General features: G+C 40.8%; 1 long non-coding RNA gene across 1 annotated transcript in view; it reads right to left on the reverse strand.

Annotated features, from left to right (window-relative positions):
* Positions 1 to 381: 381 nt before the first annotated feature.
* The window catches only part of LOC132206088 (uncharacterized), a 102,567-nt gene continuing 81,005 nt past the window's right edge, over positions 382 to 21,943 (reverse strand). Inside the window, exon 3 of the long non-coding RNA XR_009442811.1 lies at positions 382 to 488. This is a non-coding gene — a long non-coding RNA (uncharacterized LOC132206088). The remainder of the gene's footprint in view (positions 489 to 21,943) is intronic.

Genomic DNA, 21,943 nt, shown 5'->3' on the forward strand with positions numbered 1-21,943 from the left:
TGCATCTGCTTGCTCGGGTGAATGTAAAAATGTCATGGTGCTGTTTCAAAGAAGAGTCATAGAGTGGCTGATATTTACCTCCCAACAACATCACAAATTAACTGGATGTAATCACATTGCTGTTTGATGTGTTTCTGTTGATTGTCAATGCTTTCCACTTAGCAATAATGACTACACTTCAAAACACACTTCATTGGCTGTAAAGCACTTTAAAAGATCTGATGGTCACGAGCAGCTCTCTTAATGGAAATCTTTCTCTTTCTTTTACGCAGACAGTGCCCTCTGGTGTTTGCAAGCTAATTTTAAGATTAAACACAAAAGTGGAAACATACATTTATTTAAATAATTTATTTGATTCAATTTTTCTTTGACAACACCTTGAGCAGAGTGAAATCACAGGGTGCATTTCCACTATTATTTGCATTTTGTTTTCTCTTCTTTGTTGATGAATCAGTAAGTCTTTGACAATTTTGTATTTGTTCTTGAGCCTAAAATACAAAATCAAATTTTGGAAATTAATAATTATCCACCAATTTCCGTTGCTCACTGGATGGCTCCCTTCTATTATAATGGACAATGTAGTTCCCAAGTTTGCACACCTCTGCCAACGCCAATGCCTGCAGTTTTAATCAGTGTGGAGTAACGTTTTTACAAACACGCCACACATGTCCAGTGCAAATTATAAAAAAGACCTCTCTGCCTGATAACATTGGTTCAGAGCAGTTTAAAACCCCTGCATTGTTGGGTACAGTCTGTAAATGTTGACAAACTCCCAGAGAATGTTCTGAAAGGCTGCACCAACAGCCTTGGAAAACAATACAGTCTTTGTAATGAATGTTCTTTATCACAAACACAGCAACAGGAACAAAATCACTGGTTGGTCAGTGATTACAGAACATGACGGAGGCTGCTGATAGGTGATTCAGATCTGTTTGCTTCAGCTTACTCCCAGTAAGAGGCTTGTGCTACACAGATGTGGGTGCAGTATCCTGTGACATACTAGCCTCAGTAACTGTAATTATGAATGTAAACACAAAGATGAGAAAAAAAGCATTAAAAACCTTTAAGACTCTGAAATAGTTGGGAAAAGATTAAGCCTGATCAAGAAAAAAAACATGTTGTGCTCCTGAGATGCTGCTTGGCCTGCTGTGTTCATCCAGCTCCACACTTTGTTATGTGTGATATGAAAGTTCAATGAAATCTTGAAACAATTAGTGTGTGTCCTGTGACTATCTGTATGAAAGCTCACATAAAGGAGTCGGATTGAACTGTACAATAATGTGTCCCAACCTTGGGCATCACATCTTGCTCACATTTCCCTGCCTTTTTTAAAAATTGTTTCAAGGGATGTGCATTTATTGCCATAGGACAGGACAGATAAGAGTCAACCACATTGCTGTGGGTCTGGAGTCATGTGTAGGCCAGAATGGATAGGGATGACAGATTTCCTTCCCTACAGGACATTAGTTAACCAGACGGGTTTTTCTGACAATGAAAAATAGTTTGATGGTCATCGTTAGACCCTTAACTCCAGATTCTTTGTTTAATTCAAATGGCACCTCTGCCATGAAGCTGGGTACCCAGAATGTGAAATGAGTTTCTGGATTAATAATCTAGCAATGATACCACTAAGAAACACAGAAATTGCTGGAAAAGCTCAGCAGGTCTGGTAGCCACTGTGGAGAGAACTCAGAGTTAACAATTCAGGTTGAGTGACTCTTCCTCAGAACTGGTAATACCACCAGGCCATTTATATCATAAAGAAGGATTACTGACTCAGTGGCATGTTTATGTTTGTCAACATATTGTCATACCAGCTATCTCTATCTTGGATGGAATCCAGATGTTTAAAAATAAGGTTGCACTAGTTTGATGCAAATAGATGGTGCGATCGTCATTAACCTTTCCATGGTACCTTTACATGCAAAGAGCAGCTTGTTCTACAAATCTGAGAGAAAGGCCAATTTAATCAGTTTAATCTATATTCAGTATACCTTTATTATACATCATGGCCACTTGGCAACACAAATGCCTGTTGGAATCCTCACTTCTTCCAAGGTTTGCATCAATTGACATTGTTGGTGAAAGGCATTGTGAAAATGCCACCATTGCCTTCAACAGTTGTGTTGACACTGTTGGACTTTTAATGTGGACACTGAATTGAGAAGCTGACATCAAGAACATGAAGCATTGACAGCCCACTTCATTTTTTCAGTGAATGCAGCGCTGACTAGTGAACCCACAGAGGGATAACCAGAAATATTACAGCAGCAGGGTGACCGATTGTTCTCTACCACAGCTGTTCTCATCTCATTTGTGATGGTGAACTAATTTTTGATTTGTAGACCCAGTTGCAAGTGTTGAAAATGAAGTCACTGTTGGAAGAGTGGGTGAAGGCTTTGTGGTGTGCTTTTTCATTTAGGGGCCTGACTCTGTTCTCCTCAAATATTAAGATAGCTTGATGTCAGAGACTTCTCCGTTTAGATCTGTCCAAGATTGTTTTTATTTCTCAGGTAGTGGAGTACAACATACAGGCTATGAGGGTGGCCTTCAGGACATGGTCAAAGCTATGTTTGGAATGTCTTACAGTGTGAGCTCAGCTGGCTGAAGAATGCAGGAATCTTCGATGTGAACCACAGAGAATCAGACAGATATACAGCACAGAAACAGACCCTTTGGCCCAACAACTCCATTCCAACCAGATATCCTAAATAAACCTAGTCCTGAGCTACAAATCTTCTCAAAACTCGCTAAAACCTAGTCCTATTTGCTGGCTTTTGGCCCATATCTCTCTAAACCCTTCCTATTCATATACCCAAACAGATGCCTTTTAAATGTTGTACTTCTGCCAGACTCCACCACTTCCTCTGGCAGCTTATTCCAGCCCTGCACCACCTTCTGCGTGAAAAGGTTGTTCCTTACATCCCTTTTAAATCTTTCCTCTCTCACCTTAAAACTATGCCCCCTGGTTTTGGATTTCCCCACCCTGGGGAAATGTCTTTGTCTATTGACTCTATCTATGTCCCTCATGATTATATGAACATCTATAAAGTTACCCCTCAGCCTTTGATGCTCCAGTGAAAATAGCCCCAGTCTATTCAGCCTCTGCGTATAGCTCAAACCTCCAACTGTGGCAACATCCTTGAAAATCTTTTCAAAACCCTTTCAAGTTTCACAACATCATTTCTGCAGCAGGAAGACCAGAATTAAATGCAGTATTTCATTAGCACCCTAACAAATGTCCAGTACAGCCACAACATGACCTCCCAATTCCTATACTCAATGCACTGACCAACAAAGGTAAGCGTACCAAATGCCTTCTTCACTATCCTATCTACCTGTGATTCCACGTCCAATGGACTATGAACCTGTACAACAAGATCTCTTTGTTGTCCTGTCCTGATTTGCCATTCCAAAGTGCAGGGCCTCACATTTGTCTGAAGTAAATTCCAGTTGCCACTCCTCGGCCCATTGGCCCATCTGATCAAGATCCGCTTGTAGATTAGATTAGATTAGATTCCCTACAGTGTGGAAACAAACCCTTCAGCCCAACAAGTCCACACCGTCACTTGAAGCATCCCACCCAGACCCATCCCCCTATAACTTACACACCCCTGAACACTATGGGCAATTTAGCCAGGCCAATCCACCTAACCTGCACATCTTTGGACTGTGGGAGGAAACCGGAGCACCTGGAGGAAACCCACGCAGACACAGGGAGAATGTGCAAACTCCACACAGACAGTCACCCAAGGCTGGAATCGAACCCGGGTCCCTGGTGTTGTGAGGCTGCAGTGCTAACCACTGAGCCACCGTGCCACCGTACTCTGAAGTAACCTGCTTCACTGTCTATAACACCTCCAATTTTGGTGTCATCTGCAAATTTACCAACCATACATCCTATGTAAGCTGAGTTCTAATGAATGCACTCTCGGTCCTAGGTATATGACGGTTCTGGTGCAGTGGCGGTGTTCCTAGCTTTGAGCCAGAAGACCTGTGTTTAAAACTCGCCCACTTCAGAGATGAGTCAGAACACATCTGAACAGTTTGATGAACAGTTTTCAGAGCAATAATTTCTGTCAGGACTCTTGTAATGTAGTAGTAGTTTCCCTACCTCTGAGGAAGGAAGCCTGAGCTCAATTCTCACAAGCTCCGCATATCATCTCTGGGCAACGTAGGAGCAAATTACTGCAGATGCTGGAATCTGTATTGAAAACAAAAAAACGCTGGAAATCACAGGGGGCCAGGCAGCATCCGTGGACAGTGAGCAAGACTTGAAGTGTTAGTTTGCTTTCTCTCCACAGATGTTGCCTGACCCGCTGTGAATTGCAGCATTTTTTAGTTTTCAGTATCATCTCTGGACAGGTTGATTGGAACATTTCTGTGGTATTTATAATACTTTGCAGAAAGGAAGTTTGCCTTTCATTAGTTCACTAGAGGGCAGCAAACATTATTTATCACTGGCAAATATTTAGAAGGTACAAATGTATTTTGTATCACTGTAATCCTTGCTCTAATTTGTTTGGAAACACAATCGGAGCTACAAATCGCATTTAATATTTAATAATATCATTCATTCCCTTTGCTTTTCTGTGGAGAAAATGCTGGACAGGTTAAATTATGTAGTTGCTGGACTTGGAAGACGAAAGAGACAACATTCTTTCTAAACTGGCTACACAGCCGCTCAGAGGTTCTGCACCTGCTCATCGATAGGCAAACAGATTATCTTCCACATCTGGAAACTACTGCCACATATAGACCAGGAGGTCTCTGCAGCAGAAAGAATAATTAAAGGGAACATTGGTAAGAGCTAACATGATCGGAACATAGAACATAGAACATAGAACATTACAGCACAGTACAGGCCCTTTGGCCCTCGATGTTGTGCCGATCCGTCATACCAATAGAAAATCCTGAGTGGACTTGACAGGGTAGATGTGGAGAGAGTATTTCCCTTTATGGGGAATCCAGAACTGGGGGGGTCATTGTTTAAAATTCAGTAGGCATCCATTTAAAATAGAAATTAGGGAAAAAAATCTTAGAAGTTGCAAGTTTTGGAATGTTCTTCATGGAAAGCTGGTGGAAGCCAAGTCCTTGAATATTTTGATATTTTGAAGGCAGAGGTAGTTAGATTCTTGCTAAGCAAGGTACGCAACGTTATCAACGGTAGGCAGCAATGTGTATTTTGATTAGATTAGATTCCCTACAGTGTGGAAACAGGTCCTTCGGCCCAACAAGTCTACACCGCTTCTTTGCAGCATCCCACCCAGACCCATCCCCCTTTAACCCACACACCCCTGAACACTGTGGGCAATTTAGCCAGGCCAATCCACCTAGCCTGCACATCTTTGGACCGTGGGAGGAAACCGGAGCACCCGGAGGAAACCCACGCAGACACGGGGAGAATGTGCAAACTCCACACAGACAGTTACCCGAGGCTGGAATCGAACCCAGGTCCCTGGCGCTGTGAGGCTGCAGTGCTAACCACTGAGCCACCGTGCTGCCCATTTGTAAGTACAACCGGATTAGGCACAATCTTATCGAGTGGCAGCAGTCCTGAGAGGCTGAATAACTTACTCCAGCTCCTAGTTTGTTTGTTTCTCTGCCATTTGTTCCCATTGCTGCCTTTTCTAGTATGCCATTCGTAATCAGTTTGGCAGGTTGTGAGCAGCTTTGGGGTACAACAGGTTTTGACGATTTTTCTTCTCACTTCCCAAATAAAGGATTCTGCTGCTTCACCAATCAGCCAGGAAGAGGCAGAAACTGTTTAATAAAAGTCAAGAGGTCTTGACTGTCAATTGAAAATGAGATTTGAGCTCACTGCTTACTGGTTTGGAGTCCATTGTTGTCTAATTACAGGATTATCCTTTCATTACTGCAGAAGCGCTCACTGACAGAAGAATGAAGAGAAAAGTCAAATGGGAGAACAGAACTTAAGATAAATCACAACTGGACAAGCAAATTTTCAGAAAATGGAATTTGGAGACAGAATTTTATATCAGAGGTATGGCTTGAACAGAGTTGGAGTTTGTAGATTTTGTTTCTTTAAATCTGTAGTTTGTATAGCTGTGAAAATTCGCACATAGCCTTTGGTCAAAAAATTGTTGCTCATAAACATGCTTTCTGTTCATGGCAAGGTAGTTTGTCCTTTTCATAAAATCATAGAGACTAGGATTAGGAGAAGATCAATCACCCTTCAAAACTGCCTTGCTATCCAATGTGGTCATGGCTAATTCTCTGTCTTAATGCGTAGGCCCAGTTTCTTTCCATACTTCTTCATGCCTTTAAAATTGAAATACAGAACAGTTTCTTCCTTCAATATATTCAGTGACTTGACACCTGCAGCCATCAATGGTAGAGAATTTCTCAGGTTCATTACCCTTTGGGTGAAGACATTTTTCCTCATCTCCATCCTCAATAGCCTACCGTATTTTGTGAGATTGTGTCCCGTGGCTCTAGACTGTACAGTCAGGGAAAGCCTCCTCTCTGCATCTTGTTTGTCCAACCTTGTTAGAATTTTATACATTTCAAACACCCCTCTCATCCTTCTAAACTCAAGCGAACACAGGCCCACTGCTTTCACTCAGGTTCCTTCTGGCAAGCAAAATAATAAAAAAAAACAAAAGTACTGCAAACATTAGAAATCTTAAAATAAATAACATGTTGGAGATGCACCATAGGTTAGCTCAGCTTCAGTAATGTAGAATTTTGAGATGGGTTCTCCCAATCTGCTTCTTTGACTTTGGCAGAAAATAGATTGAAACCACAGGGAGAGAAAATAAAGCTGCTTTTCTGGGCAGTCTGCAAAGCTGCAGCAGGCGACCAGAAGAACTCCTGTGGAAATTCTACTCCTGGTTGTATTTCTGTCACTTCAACAGAGATCAGCTGAATAAACTCGGGTTGGGAGGCACCCCTGCCGCTTTTTAAACTGTAGGACTCAATTACAGAATGACTTTACCACCTTGGGAAGCCTGATCCAGTCTTAATGACCATTAATGAGCCAGGCTCCTGACATTTTGTTTCCTTGCTACTGTATTTGGAAGATCTTGTAATCAAATTGGAATTTATGTTTTCCCAAATTACTGTAATGACCATACTTCAAATGTACCTCATTGGCTGTGAAACACTATGAGCTGTCCTGGCATGTGACATCGTCAAAGGCACATTATATATGCAAATTTCTTCTTTCTTTTTCTCAAGTTCAACATGATCTTCTTTCCCCAGCTTTTCCTCTCCTGAAGACAAATATAGACATTGGTGTGGTTCACTGTTTGCCATTGAGCCTCCAGTTTCTTATCTAAGTGGTAAATTTGAATTGCTAACCTACTCAATGAGTGCTCACAGGACATTTTTCTCGATGCTTTCCTCAACCAACAACTATTCACTCGCACTTTTTAGAAAGATTTATTGGATATTGAAACCATGTGGGAATCTATGCTGATTTTTATTTTCCTTCCATAATAAGCATGCAAACCTCCAGCATTGAACCCAAGTCTCCAGAAAATTAAAATTGATCTCCTGGACACTGCTGGGAACAATATTGGAGAAAAATCGTTGGCTGTAAAATAGTTTGCCATATTATTCATCACTTTCATATGCTGTCCTTTTGCTTGCTCTAAAACTTATTGGAGGTGCATGAAGAAGAATTTTTAGTCATCCACTCAGTATCTAAACTATTGTTTATCGGTGAGTGAAAGTGAGTCACCATGAGGCAGGCATGTTGGATGACCAATGGCTGGATGTCACATGATTCAACCACCAGGAACACATTCTGTTGCAGTTGGCAACCCTAATGTGTAGCTCAGGAATGGTAATAGCAATTCAAGCACTTCAACAACCATTGCAGCTTAGATCATATGAACCTGGATGAACCTGGATCCTCACTGGTTAGAGGAGTTTCTGGCTTGGGGAAATTAATCTATTGATAATGACAATGAACTACTGCATGCAGTATACACTTCCTCCCAGCAATCTGAATATCTGTTCAAATATGTATATCTTTAAAAATTACAGAAGATGAAACAAAACATTGTTTAAACTTATAACCACATGTTTTAATTATAAAAACAATTTCAAATGCAAACTTTTATGTGGAGAAACAGCTCCTGACCACCCAATAATTAGTTAGATTGTTCTCTGTGGAGAGATTAAGGCTGACAGGAAATACGATAGAGGTTTTAAAAATAATGAGTGGTCTGCATACGGTAGATAGGGAGAAGCTGTCCCTGCTTGTAAGAGGAACAAGAATGAAAAGATCTAGATTTAAACTCACTTGCAAATCATATGAGAAAAAAATTAAAAGATGGGTTTCAGGTCAGGGTCCTTCTCAGTTTGGGCATGGAATGCACTATATGGAAATGTGGTGGAGGTAGGATTAATTGAGGCATTCAGGAGGACATTGGGTGATGAATTTGACAGAAATAGTATGTGCAAGTATGGGGAAAATGCAGAAGAATGGCACTGGGTAATGATGCTCATTTGAAGAGTCAGTGCAGGCATGATGGGCCAAATGTCCTTCTCCTACACCATATCAATTCTGTAATTTATGGCTCTATAATGTAAAAGATATACAGATTTGGTTTAACAGAAAAATAACATAAATCCTTGAATATATGTATATTCTGCACATTTTGATCTGAATAACCAGCATGACTATTTACAATTGCATTTCAAACGTGTTGTTGTCCATGTTTGGCATAGAATTACTGTTGTATGTTATATATCTATCATCAAACAATAGTTGAAATATTCTAAAGAGTGTGATATATTCATTTAATCTGATCAGCAGTGGGTTCAACAGACTTCCCATTTTGGTTGTAGTATTTTTAAGTTTCTGCTGAACTGATGGCTCTCTGATTAACTACACTGGCTGCGAAACGCCAATGCCACGCTCAGCAGAGAGAACACTGCTTGGAAAAATCCTATTCATAGTAACAGAGGAACATGAAGTGACCATTCACCTCTGAGTTTCTTCTGCCATCCAGTTAACTCATAGTCAATCTGCACATCAGCTTCATTTCCCTGACTTTGTTCTATACTCCCATGATTAATAAAAAACACAGGTATATCAGAGTGCATAGCTTGTTTGGAAACCTTTCAATGTTCTTCCAGCACCCGCGGATCAATAAATTGTTTTCCTGATACTGTGTATAAATATCAACTTCTGGGAACATCTAACTCCATTGACCCGGATTTAATTATCCACTTGTGCCTTTGACAAAAAAAAACTTTCTTGCAGTGTTAACAAAACTATAAAATAGTTTCATGAACATCATTTCCTTAAAGTGAATAAAACATTTGAATTTGATGACATACTTATGGCAGAAACAATCATCTAGTGGCATTCTAGACATCAATGTTCACAGCTGGATCTTAAAAAAGACTTAAAATGGAACAAATGGAGAAAATAGATTTCGGGTATTAGTCATTGTCTTGACATTGCACTATATTGCATTCTTATTTAGTTCAAAGTATACAACTTCCAAAGTTTTGAGAACTGTTGCCAGAGAAACACTCCAATGTCAGAGAATAGTCTAAAATATTTGCTTTGGCATTGGTGGCATCTCGCATTAGCATTGACTAATACCCACTGGAACTTTTTTGTGGCATACCTACTATGGAGCTGGAATGCTGACTGACTTAAAATTAAATGAAGTTCGTTTGTAGCACTTTATACTGACTAAGCTAAGAGAGAGAAAAAAAGCATATTTAAAAGTGTGCTCTTCATGACCTCAGGAAGTCCCAGCGGATTTGACAGCCAGTCAAGTACTTTTGAAGCACAGTCATCATTGTAATGCCAATCAGACATTATAGGAGTACATTTTCCTTTTAGCCTCATGGTAACCATTGAAGATAGTCCCATAAGGTTGTGGAGAAAGGGACCTGGGGAGGGAACGGTCCCTGCAAATTTACACCTGCAGTTATTTTATCTCTTTATAAGTCCTCTTTTAAAGAATCATTTTGGAATTAAAGGTGAAATAAGCCCTTAGAATATCAGGGTTCTCACCTGTTGTCATAATGCAGATAACTGGTGCATTATTGAGCAAGGCCAACAATTTCATTTCCCTTCCAAATGAACAGAATTATGAGGATAGTAAAAATGGAATTTCAATTTTTGACTTTGATCATTTGATTTTAATACCTGGAGCTTTTCATGGACCAGAAGTGGTATTGAAAGAGGAGCAACATGAAGCAAAATGGCTACAATGGTTACCTGATCAGTTTCAGCCAACCTGAGCACAGCAAACACCCTTAAAACCCAGGCCCTTAAAAAGAGGAAAGCAGATTCTCACCTTCTCACCGACTCATAACAATAGCAGTAAGACAGCACTTGCCAATTTCATGACATTGTTGGGTTTCCAAAAATACTTGGAACAGTTGGCAGTACCATGTGTCCTTTTGGGCTTCTGGCCACAGTGCCATAGGTTACATCAATTAGTGGAATTGTGTTGGTTACCATCAGAAACACTAGCTAATGGAAAAGGATACCTACTTCCCAGGTAACACTTCCAATGCTTTCATTGTAACACCATCATTCACAAGCCTCTTATTAGAATACCAATGTTGTTTACATTTGTAACAAGCTTTCTTTATCATCTGTTATATTTGACGACTATAACTCTGTTTTTGATTAATGCCACAGTGCAATCTCATTTCCCTTCCCCATTCTACCGAATATCATTGATTAGATTTCTTGTCCTGCAGTTCGGCAGCATATTTATCAAACTGAAAGAGTTCAGTTTGGCCACAACATTATTGCCTCTGTCCTGCATTGTCTTGAATTGTTGTGCCAAACTAAACAGTTTTTAGACCAGCCCTTCTCCCGTTGTCCTCCAACAGATTGTAATGTAACAATGTAACTCATATACAGTGATGTCAACACTTTAAAAATGTATTATGGTTTCAATATCACTTTCCCTATCTTCAAAAATTGCTTTTTCAGTAACTTTGTGAAACATTATTATGGAAGAGGTAGTGTTGGGCAAGGTAATGGAGGTAAGGACTGATACGTCTCCTGGCCCTGATGGAATGCATCCCTGGGTACTAAAAGAGATGGCAGAAGAAATAACAGGTGCACTGACGGTAATTTTCCAAAATGCTGGGCTCTGGGGCAATCCCAGCAGATTGGGAAATGGCAAATGTGACACTACTGTTTAAAAAGGAAGGTAGACAAAAGATGGGGAATTATAGCCCAGTTAGCTTGACCTCTGTAGTGGGGAAGATGCTTGCGTCTATTGTCAAGGAAGAAATAGCATGGCATCTCGATAGAAATTGTCCCGTTGGGCAGATGCAGCATGGGTTCATGAAGGGCAGGTCATGCTTGACAAATCTTTTGGAATTCTATGAAGATGTTATGAGCAAGGTGGACAATGGGAACTCCGCGGATATGGTGTACTTAGATTTCCAAAAGGCCTTCGACAAGGTGTTGCACAAGAGGCTGCTACATAAGACAAGGATGCATGGCATTAGGAGTAAAGTATGAGCATGGTTAAAGGATTGGTTGACTAACAGGAAGCAAAGAGTGGGGATAAATGAGTGCTATTCTGGCTGGCAATCAGTGACTAGTGGTGTGCCTCAGGGATCGGTGTTGGGACCACAATTATTTACAATTTATATAGATGATTTGGATTTGGGGATCACGTGTAGGGTGTCAAAGTTTGCAGATGACACTAAGATGAATGACAGAGCAAAGTGTTCAGAGGACTGTAAAACTTTGCAGAGGAACATAGGTACATTGAATGAGTGGGCAAATGTCTGGCAGATGGAATACAAACTAAATAAATGTGAAGTCATACATTTTGGTAGGAGTAATAGTAAAAGGGATTATTACTTGAATGGTAAAAAGTTGCAGCATGCTGCTATGCAGAGGGACCTGGGTGTCCTTGTCCATGAATCACAGAAGGTTGGTCTGCAGGTATAACAAGTAATTAGGAAGGCAAATGGAATTTTGTCCTTCATTGCTAAAGGGATTGAGTTTAAAAGCAGAGAGGTTATGTTGCAGCTGTACAAGGTGCTGGTGAGGCCACACCTGGAGTACTGTGTGCAGTTTTGGTCTCCGTACTTGAGGAAGGATGTTCTGGCACCGGAGGGGTTGCAGAGGTGGTTCACTAGGTTGATTCTGGAGTTGAGGGGTTGGCTTATGAGGAGAGACTGAGTAGATTGGGATTATATTCATTGGAATTCAGAAGAGTGAGGGGGGAATCTTATAGAAGCATATAAAATTAGGAAGGGAATAGACAAGATGGAAGTAGAGAGGATGATCCCACTGGCAGGTGAAGCAAGGACAAGAGGGCACAGCCTCAAGATTAGAGGGAGCAGATTTAGGACTGAATTGAGAAGTAACTTCTTCACTCAGAGGTTTGTTAATCTGTGGAATTCCTTGCCCAGTGAAGTAGTTGACGCTACTTCAGTAAATGTTTTTAAAGCTCAGGTAGATATTTTTTTGAACAACAAAGGAATTAAGCGATATGGTGAGAACATGGGTATATGGATCTGAGTCCATGAAAAGATAAGCCATGTTCTTACTGAATGGTGGAGCAGGCTCAAAGGGCCGAATGGCCTACTCCTGCTAATAGTTCTTATATTCTTATTAACAAGTCCATGCAGTTTGCAAATATTAAGTGACTTTGATAAATTGATAATTTAAATCTCATTTATAGTTTTGGCAAACCCTGAGTTGACTGGAAACATCCCATTTTTAAGTCTACTGTCCAGTGTCGTCATGTGCAGCTCATGTTTATAAATATATGAAGTTTCTGTTTTTGTTCTTCATTCTGAGTAGTAAACATGAGCATGAAGATTTCCAGACCAAAATTCTATTTTATCAACTTTTTCTTGTTCTGAGTAAATACATTCTAATGTCACTCATCTGAACGAGTTGCGATTTTCAGTTTCAAATTATTTAATTTGTCTATCCCACCCTTATCTTCCTAGGTACCAAGTCACTTAATTGGTTGCCACACTGAAACTGGCTCAACAAATCGTGGTATGAAGGAGGCTGTGAAAAGATTGTTGTTGAAATTTAATTAAATAAGTGCAAGAACTATGTACAATGGCTTGATGTATTGCTGCATCGTCTTATCAACGATAGAAACCAGGCCACACATGGAGTAATTGTATGCTGTTCACTCTCACTGCAGGAGGGATCTTGATGAGTTGCTGAAATGATTAATGCACCAGAAAATAAAATTGTCAGGAAATTCACTGAAAGAGAGAGGTCTGAGGGAAGATACGGTCGAGATATTCAAAATACTGAGGGTCACAATTGTATGCTGTGCTCAGTGGGAGGCCAAATGGAATTTTGAATTATGGTACAAGGACGGCACAAAAAAGCCTCAACAACTTTATACACAGGATGTACGAATCCTTGCATCTTGATTTGGTCCCCACACTTGATGAGATTTAACGGATCTCTGGAGAAGGTACATACTGGAGTGAGCAAAATGGACACAAGGCTCTCAACTGTCAGGACAGATTAAAGAAATGCATTATTTTGGTAGAGTATAGTTTTAGAGGGAAATGCTGTCAAAGTAAGCTTGTTGAGTTGCTATAATGTGTCATGTTGTATATCTTGCACCCTGAAACCATGGTGCATCTGACGGATGGGGTGAATAAAATACTAAAATCCTCTTTCTTGAAATGTATCAAGATGTCATACCCTGCATTCATCGAGGTAATTGGTGAGTCTTCCATTGCATTTTTGAATTTGAGGCCTACCGATGATAGATAGGCTTTGGAATTTCTTGGGGAATGATACCATTGTGAAATAATAAGCTTCTGTCAACTGAACGTTCAGTCAACATCATGTTCATGAATAAACACAGAATGGGACAAGTGAAGAAACAAAAGATAGATCTGCGCAGGGAAACTGTAAATCCCATTAGCAGAATCATTGTCACCAGCTTCTGTTCAAAAATGGAAAGAATGGTTTTCATAACCTTGCCCAATTACCATCCCTTTTGTCTTGTATTATTGTCCCTTTTGTGAAAGTGCCAATGTTGGACTGGGGCGGAGGGGGTCATAAATCACACAACACCAGGCTATAGCCCAACAGGTCTATTTGAAAAGGGATACTACCATCACACATGGGAACACCACCCACCACGAGCACGGCAGATACTCATGTGACTCAGCCAATGTTATCTATTTCATATACTGTAGGTAAGGATGTCCTGAGGTATGGTATGTTGGCGAAACCATGCAGGCGCCATGATGATGAATGAATGGACACTGCGCAACAATCGCCAGATAGGGGTGTTCCCTCCCAGTGGGGGAAAGACTTCAGTGGTCAAGGATATTCGGCCTCGGATCTTTGAGTAATCGTCCTCCAAGGCAGACTTTGGCATACACAACAATGCAGAGTCACTGGGCAGTGGCTGATAGCCAAGTTCAGTACCCATCAGGATGGCCTCGAATGGGATCTTGGGTTCATGTTGCTTTACAGGTGACTCCACCACACACTCATACACACACACACACACACACACACACACACACACGTGAACCTATGGGATGGATTTGTATTTGCAGACACATTTTATTTTGGTCAGCACGTTGCAAACCCATACCCACTTGCAACTAGAAGGATAAAGGAGCAGATACATGCAGAGACCACAACATGCAGGTTCCTCTCCAAGCCACCCATCATCTTGACTTGAAAATAGATCACTGTTCCTTCATTGTTGTAGGATCAAAATCTTGGAATTCCGTCCCCAATCATATTGTGGGTAAACTTACAGCTGGCGGACTGCAGTGATTCAAGAAACCAGCTCACCACCAAGGGCAACCAGGGACAGGCAATAAACACTAGCCCGCCAGCAATGCCATGCCCCGTGAGTGAATAGAAAGAAACTTGAAACTTTATCTATATTTCACTCATTATAAAAACTTCTTGGGTCATAAATAGAATATTATGTTCAATTCCAATCACCAGGCTTTAAGAAAGAGTGAGGGTCCTTCAAAGGTACAGAGGATGCATGCATGGTTGTAAGGATGAGGGATAACTGGAGAAACAGAGGTAGTTTTCCATGGAATAAAAGAGATAGAGGGAAGATTTGACATATGTGTACAAGATTGCAATAAGTTAAATGAAGAATCTTTAAAACATGTCATTGTTGCAGCACAAAATGAGGCCATTCACACCATCACATCCATGCTAGCTCTCTGCAAGTGCAACTTGCCTAGTGCCAACCTTTCGGCAATCTGTGCAAATTCTTCAATCTTCAGATAATTGGTCTTTTCTTTTGTGAATGCCACTGTTAAATCTGCCATTGCCACAATCTCAGCTCTCAGCCTTCCCTGGTAGTCTCGTGGTTAGGATTTGGCACTCTCACTGCTGTGGCTCAGGATCAATTCCTAGTTCAGGGAATGCAAGTTCTCCTCTGCTAGTGGGGTGACACTGTGGCTCAGTGGTTAGTACTGCTGCCTCTCAATACCAGGGACCTGGGTTCAATCCCACTCTTGGGTGACTGTCTGTGTGGAGTTTGCATTCTCCCTGTGCCTGCATGGGTATCCTCTGGGTGCTCTCGTTTCCTCCCACAGTCTAAAGATGTGTAGCCTAGGTAGGTTGGCCATGCTAAATTACCTGTAGTGTTTAGGGACATGTAAATTAGGGGGATGGGTCTGGCTGGGATGCTCTGAGGGTCAGTGTTGTCTTTTTGGGCAAAAGAGCTTGTTTCCTCACTGTAGGAGTTCTATGAAATCTATATTCTAGCAATACACTACATGAAATTTTTTCACCTTGATTTTCAATTACTTTAAATTGGTGAGCTTTGATTCTTGCTCCTTCTCACAATGGAAGCAGTTTCACCACGTCTTCCCTGTCCAGACCCCTCGAATTTTAAACACTTATATCAAATCACTCTTATTCTTCTCCTCCAAAAGAACAGCTTCAACTTCTTCAATCTAATGATCTAATAGAAGTTCCTCATCTTGAACCACTCTCATGGAGCTTTTCTGAATCCTCTCTCATGCCTTCACATCCTTCATAAAGTTGGTGCTCAGAAATGGGCACAATACTTTAGTTAAGGTTGAATCAGTGTTTCTGGTGTATCTTAACTTTCTTGTTTATCCTTTCTTGCCTTTACTTATAAAGCTCCTCGCTTTATTGGTCTTGCTGCCAACCTAATCTGCCTCCTTCAATGATTTTCAACTTATACTTCCATATTCCTCTGCTCTTGCAAACCCTTTAGAATTGTACATTTTTAAAAAAATATCACCTCTCCTGTCCATCCATTTTACCATTACACTGGTCTGGTAATATTGACACAATGTTTATCAATATTTTCCTCACCACTCACAATATGTCCACTTGCATATTTTATAATTGTGTCTGCACATCCACATCTGGATGACCAATATTTATCAGGAAAAGCTGAGATGCTACACAAAGCTCTGGAGAACCCTATATACCTTCTGAGTGCTGCAATATACCTTAGCCCAGCTAGACAAAGAAAACATTAACCCATTTGCTGAAGCAACAAGGACTAAAGCATATCAACTTGGGCAAGAGATGGAGGAGGGCTGTGAGGAATAATTTTTTTATATAGTAGAGTCCATAAACATGGAATTTGCTGTCCACAAGGATGGTGAAAACAAAGATAAGAAATTGATAGATGTTTGAGGGAAATAAACCTGCAGGATTAAAGAGAGAGAGCATACGGGTTGGACTGGCTGGATTGTTTTTCAGAAAGCTGACATAGTCACAATGAATCAACCCCTTTTGTGCTGTATTGATTTTGTTACTTTACATCAATGTCCACAATCTTCAATTACATAGCAGAAGTCACGGTTTGGGTAAATGCACATCCTTCTGTGATCACTAGCCCCTACCCTATCCACATAAGCTAGGTCTAACAGCATGGGCTTTACAATTTTTGTTTTGAAAGGGAAATTTGTTGAAATCATGGTTGTTACTAAGGTTATGAAGGTGGCAGAACTGCAAAGCTCATAGCTACTATCCTTTTCTTTTTCAAAACCTCCCAAACAGTAAATTACTCATCAATTCATCACCTCCATTATCATCTCACCTCTGATCAGCAAGATATATGTTCCAATCCCATTGTTGGGCCTGACAGTCTAAAGAAAAAGCTGACACTGAGGGAGCACTGCATTGTATGAGTGTCATCTTTCAGATAAGATGTTAAACTGAGGTTCCATCTGTCTGTTCAGGTGAATGTAAAATATTTCATTGTTTGGTGTCTTGTCCACCACTTGTTCTTCAATCAATGTTGCAAAAATGGATTATTTGTTCGTTATTATACTGGCAGATGATGTCACAACTCTGGATTTCTTACAGACATATTGGTCTTTTCATGACAACATGCATTTTTTTTTCTGAAGGAAGTGGCTGTCTGAAAGGAGAGATCTCAGAAAATTATACCTGAGCAGTATCGAGGCAACTTCAAGTATCTAAAAGGGAGAAATGAACTAGAAAACTGAATTTTAATCCCCTGTGAATATTCCAGATTGTGAACATGATGGGAGAAAAAAAGGCAGCAATCAAGCATGCATTTTCTCTTTTCAAGTATACACAGGGATAGAAGTTAAAAGCAAGGTTCTACTCTATCAGTGTGTGTTAGCAGTCTGATATCCTATGTTTTTTTCTTCATTAACAGGATGAGGGTGTCGCTGACTGAGCAGCATTTATCGCCCATCCCTAATCACCTAGAGGGAAATTTAGGGTCAACCATATTGCTGTGAGTCTGGAATCACGTATAGGGTAGACCATGTATAGAGTTAATGGTAATTGTCTTTTCCCTAGTATAGGGGATTTCAAGACGAGGGGGGCACATTATTAAGGTGAGAGGAGAGAGACTTAAAAAAGACATGAGGGGCAAATTTTTACACAGACAGTGGGTTTGCGTGTCTGAAATTAAAGAGGAAGTGTTGAATGTGGGTATAGTTACAACATTTTAAAGACGTTTGGATAAGTACATGAATAGGAAAGGTTTGGAAGGATGTGGGTCAAGAGCAGGCAGATAGAACAAGTTTAGTTTGGAATTATGGTCGGCATGGGCTGGCTGGACCAAAGGGTCTGTTTCCATGCTGGATGACTCTTTGCAAGCTTGGCAGATTTCCTTCCCTAAAGGGCATGAATGAATCACATAGGTTTTCCCTTCATAACTCTTAATCCCAGATTCTTTCTTGAATTCAAATTCCACCAAAACCATGGCAGGATTTGAGCGTGGGTCCCTAGAATGCTCGTGGAGTTTCTGGACTAATAGTCTAACGATAATACCACAAGCCATTGCCTCCTACGGATTCAAATGAGTGAATTAATCACTAAGGTTTTCTTGCGTGAAAGATGTGAATTTTATTACCTAAGAAAAAGAATAAACATGCAATATCAAACAACCACAGGTAATAAGTTTAAAAAGGTGGAAGTGTATCCTACAGATAGGAAAAATAGGCTATGCAATTTTTAAAAAAAGTCATTTTGAGTCTTTCGAGTGCAGAGTAACACCAACAGCACGGGTTCAATTCCTGCACTGGCTAAGGTAACTACGAAGGATTCTTCACAACCTCACCCCTTGCCTGAGGCATGGTGATCCTCAGCCTAAAACAGTGTCATTTGTCCGACTAATATGACAGCATTGTGATGCTAGATTTTGAACCTGAAGCCAATTGTTTCATTGTTGGCCATTATTCATGACTCATATTATTTCTTCGTCTTTCTGCTTCGCTCCTTGAAGCAGCCGTTGGTATTGGCCTATTTGTGTATTTCTCAGTCTGCCACGTTGCCCTCTTAAATTGATAGTTGCAGGTAACCTTTTGATGTTCACCATGAGCAACCTTGCAGGATTAAATAGGGGATGAAATTTCTTTTTAAGAGCTGACTCAGTTTGGCTGATTTCGGTCTTTAGATCTCAGTGCAAATGGATTTTGTTTATTCCATATAGGTTCCCTGGATATTCCAAAATCTGTAGTCAGGTGAGCACAGCAGGCATTTCATCCTGTTTCAACATTTATCCTGTTTCAAAACCGTTCTTAGCCTATAAAAGTCTCAAATATTAAAGTTAAATTATGGAGGCTGAATATTAATAATGCATGTTTACCCTTATTATAGCAGACACAAAGTTTGTATCTTCGTAAGATTTTTCTGAAATGCTTGAGAAATTTCTTCTCCTATCTCTTTTCCTCTCAAGCATGCAAATATAAGAGTGTGCCTAAAGACATATCAGCAGCCAGATAGTAGTAATTTCTTTATCAGTTACTGTGATGCAATTGTTGAAGGCGTTGGTTAGCTCATTTGGCTAGATGGCAGAGTAAAACCAGCAGTGTGTGTTTGATTCCTGTACTGGATGAATTACTATGAAAGACTCTCCTTCTCAACCTCACTGCTTTCCCGAGGTATCACCAACATCACTTGTGTCTCGAATGTGAGAGCAACTCAATGGTCGGGAAGGACTATGGCGAATGTATGTTTTATAATCATTGACAAATGATGCAGTACAGATTTCAGTGCCTCTCAGGGACTGTTCAATATCTTTGCTGTTACAGTACAAAAGATGCACCCCAGCTACTAGCTGCTCTGGAACAAAGCAATGGGAGCAATGCTCCTTTTCAGAAACAGTTCAACTTTGGAAGGACTCCTGCAAAAAAAAACTCAACCAAATAGGTTGATGAAGGGTCTAGGCCCGAAACGTCAGCTTTTGTGCTCCTGAGATGCTGCTGGGCCTGCTGTGTTCATCCAGCCTCACATTTTATTATCTTGGAATCTCCAGCATCTGCAGTTCCCATTATCTCTCAACCAAATAGGTGTTGCGCCATCTATTGCATTATAACAAGATCCCAACAGTTTAGTAAATTTGAATGTCTTTTACACAAAGTGGGAGATCCAAGTGACAAAATAGAACTTTAAGGTACTAAATGAACCACAGCCATCATTACCCAATAATATACTGCCCCAAAATGCTGTACCATCAATCTTCACAGTCATCAGGCCCAATGACTCTTAATGTAATTAGGAAGCATTTGTACAGAATCCTAATTATACAAATAGAACTGTTCCATGTGACAATTCCACCTGCCTTTCATTTGCTGTATTTCGTCAGCATTTACAAATAAATTGCCTTCTTATGAATGCCCAATGTATAAAACACACAAGAAATTTTTGACCTAAAGTTTTTTCCTTCTGGAATTTCATGCCTTTCTTTTTGTTATTGATTGGGTTGGAATTTTACCAGCGTCTGAAAGATGTTGGCAGACGCAAGAACCTTTGGAGACGATAGCAAAAAATAATAAACTGTGATTCTCAACGTTGAGAGAAAGATGTCCATTTTCACTTTACTGTTACAACAGTGAGATGAGAACCATGTTGGTGAGTGATGAGGGCCCTATTTCTATGCAGGATTAGCACAATATGAGGTAATCTTAACTCCTTCCATATGCAGGTTGCTATTCCCTGAGGCAGCAGACAGTATCAGTTTCTGACTTCGGAGTCAGAGTGTTTACCCGGTGACTTCAGCTTTCCAGTATCTTTTTTTGGGCCTCCAACTTGACCACAATTCCCTACATGTCAGGGCAGGTCATACGCTGTGCACAGTGAACATTTGCACCCTGTGTCAATATGGGAATCAATATGGGCAAAGCATCAGTCTCCCCACATCATCATGGCACTTGTAAGATGATTCTGCAGTTCAGTACAGCCCCTGGAGCTCAACAATGCCTTATACTGCAGTGCTGCTGCCAGGCTGCTTTGCATACAAGGACAGGCATCCATTGAATGCATTGGTATAGCATGAGCCTTCCTCAGTGGAGTGTTACAGGCCAGACCAAATCCCTTTCAAATTCATCAAGGAGATACTGTAGACCCTAACTTTTATCTTACTTAAACGAAGTGTAAGATGTTGTGTTCCAGATGTAATTCAGTTGGTTCCATGACTCAGCTTTAAGCAAAACATGTCGACAACATTTCCACTAATCTTTTCCTCTTGTTTTCTTCTTCCTCTGCACAGATGTCCAATGTTTGTGTGCACAGCGAATTCTGGAACTGGAAGTCAATACTTCAAAACCATCTGCATGCTGGTCAATGTATGCAGAAACTGGGACTGGCTGCATGACTGCAAAGCTCACAGAGAATGCTAGTCTTATGCGGCACCACATTTCAATAATCCCAATGCACTTGTAATATACTTTGTTTCCACAATGTGCCTTGTGCTGCTCACAGTTTAATAAGTCTAATATGTCAGAATCACATTGCAGCTGGCCTTGTCTATGGTTTCCCTGTCCAACTTTATTGACGCCTACATTGAGTATACATGGAACATGATAAACTACTTGCAAGGAGATGTTTGTTCCTGCAGAAGGTTTCGTTTTCATGCCCTTCCTCTACATCCCAGCACAGTCTCAGGCTCCATAGCTGGGATGGATGGAGCTCTCCGATACTGGGGCCGGCTGGATTTGAAAGATTGGGCAGATGCCGCTGGCCGTAGTTGTAGCCTGATGGGCTGAAATCCTCTGAATGTCCTGTCCAAATGCAGGCTCACCCTTCTTGGCTTGAGTTTACACAGGGTTGGAGATTACATACAGGCTGGAAGTGGAGGTCTTCATTACACTAGCATGTCCTGAGAGGAGATTGCTGGAGGGACTGTCCTTGAGATCAGGAAGAAACATCTGGAGTGAGGCCAATGTTACTTTACCACCGGTGCTGAGCATCAATGGCTGAAGTAATGGAGCCCGGATCTGTAGTCACCAGTGGTAAAAGCTGAGCGTTCAGCTGGACCTGGCTCTCCATGGCAGCCACCAACCTGTTCACAGAGATAGACTGATACGTGTACACCACAGCTGGCACGATACATGTAAAATCGGTGGAATCTGCTAACCTTCCATCCAATTCATCAAGTATCTCTAAGAAACCTGCCTGCTGCTATTGTGTCTGTTTCAGCCTTTTCACAAAATTATTACTGGCTGATGCCAGCACCCACCTGTAGCTGAGTCGGTG

The sequence above is a fragment of the Stegostoma tigrinum genome, chromosome 30, assembly GCF_030684315.1.
Source record: "Stegostoma tigrinum isolate sSteTig4 chromosome 30, sSteTig4.hap1, whole genome shotgun sequence".
NCBI lineage: Eukaryota > Metazoa > Chordata > Chondrichthyes > Orectolobiformes > Stegostomatidae > Stegostoma > Stegostoma tigrinum.